The sequence below is a fragment of the Gavialis gangeticus genome, unplaced genomic scaffold (genome assembly GCF_001723915.1).
Source record: "Gavialis gangeticus isolate Ggan-Ray unplaced genomic scaffold, GavGan_comp1, whole genome shotgun sequence".
In the NCBI taxonomy this organism is placed as follows: domain Eukaryota; kingdom Metazoa; phylum Chordata; order Crocodylia; family Gavialidae; genus Gavialis; species Gavialis gangeticus.
The window spans coordinates 20,563,883-20,567,175 of NW_017729004.1; positions in this window are offsets into that span (position 1 = coordinate 20,563,883).

Consider the following 3,293-nt stretch of genomic DNA (forward strand, 5'->3'; position numbering starts at 1 on the left):
ATTGCAGGCTTCCAAGACATTTATCTCTTTAGTACAGAAAGGTGGTTAGCTATGTTAGATGCATGGCACAAGGCAGGACAGAGTGGCACCTGAGGGCACCTATACACGTGCCTTGGAGTTTGGGGGGTGTTAATTAGAGCAGCTCTCAGGAGCCATTTTTATTAAAATGCCCCTAGCGGCTTATGTATTTAGCATTCCACATTTCAAATTGGCGGCAGGAGGCTACTGTGCCTCTGACTGATCTGGGCTCAGGGCCAGTCTCAGAGATGCAGCAGCTACTGCCCCTCTCCTTCCACATGCACACTTTGTACACAAATCTAACATAAGGGGCTTGTTTCTTCATGCTGCAAGTGGGTGGGGAAGTCGTCTTAGACTCAAGTAAATACAGTGTTTAGTTTAGGCTGTATCTGCTGCTTTCACAGGCCTGAGGATGGGCACTTTGTGTCTGAAAGCTTGTCTGATATCTCCCGGTTGTGAAGCTGGTCCAGTGAAAGATATTACCAAACACACCTGACTTCTCACATGTTGCCTGCCTGGACCATCGCAGCCTGTGATGGAAATGTGAGCGGCTTATGAGGAGAGGGCAGCCGCTTTAGTCAAACAGTTGATTGAAAAGCCAGGCAAATGGGCAGAAAGCTTCTGAGAGTTTCTGTGCCAAATAAACTATTACTTCAGTAAAAAGCTGTGCTCTCCTTTCTGTCTGGCTGAGATGTGGCTATCCCACCAGGGAGACCGCACCAGCGGTGTAACTAAGCAGAGAGACTGGGGTATCAGCCCTGGTTGTTGACTTAGGGGGAATGCAAAAATAGCAGCCACTGCTGCTTTCCAGCCTCCATGCCACCAGCAGCAGCCTGATTGCAGCTGCTGCCCCGTGCAGTGCTGCTGTTCAGGGTACAGAGCTGCCCACTCGCACCTCTGGGCCAGACTCTGTAGAGGCTCTGGTGCAGGGGCTGATCCTTGCTACTAGAGCTCTTCTAAATACGAAGCAGAAGTTTATTCTTAACCTTTCTGCAGGGGATGCTAAGAAAGGGACCTCGCCCCATGCAACTCTTGCACGCCTGTGCAGCACAGGATAGGATTTGGCTTGGTATCTGATACACACTCTCATTGTTCCCCTTCCATCCACCCTTTAAAAATCAAAGGAAAGCTGAAGTGATTAGTTTTAACACCTTAGTGAGGCGCAGCTTCTGCCACTGTCTTCACTCCCGTGTGTATTCCCTTACTTAGTAAGTGATATGTGATAAATTTTGGTTCTCAGAAGAGGCGGCTCTGCTAGACCCTGATGGAAATTCCAGCTACACAACAGCTCCAACAAGGAGACTTTTTAGATGGCTACCGTCCATTGCTTATACACCTCCCCGTTGTCATTAGAGCCTTAGTTGTTTCCCAGTGACAGCTGCCATCTCGCCGATACTCTCCACAAAGAAGTCAATTCTAATTATCTACCATTGTTTGCATTTTAAGTTTTTATCTTATCTACCACAACTTTAATTTTGGTGAATCTAATAGATATTAGAAACTCTGTGCACACATGCGCGCGCGCGCACACACACACACACGCAATGTGTTTGACAGCAGCAGGCAAGGTCCTCCTGTTTCTCTTACAACTTTCAATGCAGAATGAGCCTCTTCTCTTCACTGCTATTTTTGTCTGTTACTGACAGAGTAGCTTTGGTAGAGTAATGTGCTCACTTGTTAAAAAATTGTGATTGCAATTTACTTAAAAATAAATGCTAATACTAATGCATTAGGGATTCTTTGATTTGGGAATCAAGGAACATTGCAGGGGAGTCTAGAACTGCTTGGCAGTTGTTCCGCTCTGGCGTAGATGATGGGAGGCTCTCAGTGGTGATGAACAAATGATGAATGACTATCTGAAATGCAAGAACCTGTAAGCATCCTTTCTATTTCCCATGTGCTGGAAGGTAGAGTGATAAGCTGCTTGGTGAGACTACTTTTAAACACAGGGCAGAGTAGTATTTGTGCACAGAGGAGACCCAGCTGTGCATCCCTTGCCCATTCAACCTGAAAATTTGGTCCATGTCCTGTAGCATTGCTATAGTGTTGGCTGGATGCACCTGTGCTATTTTGTCCTTAAGTCTGAGGAAATGGAAGTTTAGCTTCTGGTTATAAGCCACGAGCATGAATGGGAAGGTTGCTTTTTGTCTTTTGCCTGTTGAGGTGATTCACTTGGGAATCCTTCTCCAAAGGAATCCAAGTGTGGTGCAAAACTGCTATTTTGGTTCTATGGTCATCTTAGGTTGTGCTTTATATATCACATAATGACCTTGTCACAGCTGTACATGCTCATGTGACCCTCTATGGCTCAGTAAACTGAATTCCTTCTTTGCAGGGCTTATAGCAGAGCATTTCCTTTGCTTGCCATATGCTTAGAGTGCAGCCACTGATTTCTATATTGGTTTGACTGACTGATCCTATTCACTCCCCATTGATTTTTCAACAGTGGTTGCATTTAGAGTGGCAGTGACATAACTGGTCCTATGGATTTCTCAAGACTGAGGTGGTATGGACCTGGCTACATGTGGGTTTCCTTCTGCAGTTAGTTTTACAAGAGACTTTTCCCTCACAGGTTCTTACTGATGCAGCTTTACTGTGGGCATGTCTAGCTGGGCTGGCTCCTCTGATGGGGCACCATATGCTGCACAGCAGTTGGTTGGGGCACTCGCTACTTCTGCATGGGAGCTGCCTTCTGGCTAGCCCTGTGCTGCAGCATCCTGTGCCCCAGCCAACCAGGGCAGCATCTATATGTGCACTACTGCACATGAAAAAACTCTGCAGCAGGGTAGTACTTGTATTTTCCTAAACTGCTGCAGAATTTATTTTATGAGTCCTAATAAGGGTGCATATGTAGACACCAAGGGCATGTCCAGATAAGCCCACATGTGCCTCTTGCAGCATCTCAAACCCCTTTAAGATGCTGCAAAAGGCATGTACGGGAATGAGAAAAGGTTCTCCCCGCTGCGAGTTTGCAGCACCAGAGCAAAATTAGGCCCCTGGGTTAAAAAAAAAAAAAAAACAGAGGGGAAAAAAAGTGGGAGATGGCATGGTCCCGGACCATGCCCTTAGGCAACTGGAGGTTGGGTCCTCCACAGAGACGCTTTGGTAGCAGCCAGAGCATCTCTGTGGTTGGCCCTTGCCCTGGTGCTGAAGCACATTGCCTGCAGGGAGCTGGACCTGGGCTCCAGTACAGGTAAGTAGGGCATTGAGGGGGCTGGAGGAGGGGGAAAGGGACCATGGGGAGACTGCTGCCTGCTCCCCCAGATCCCTGCCCT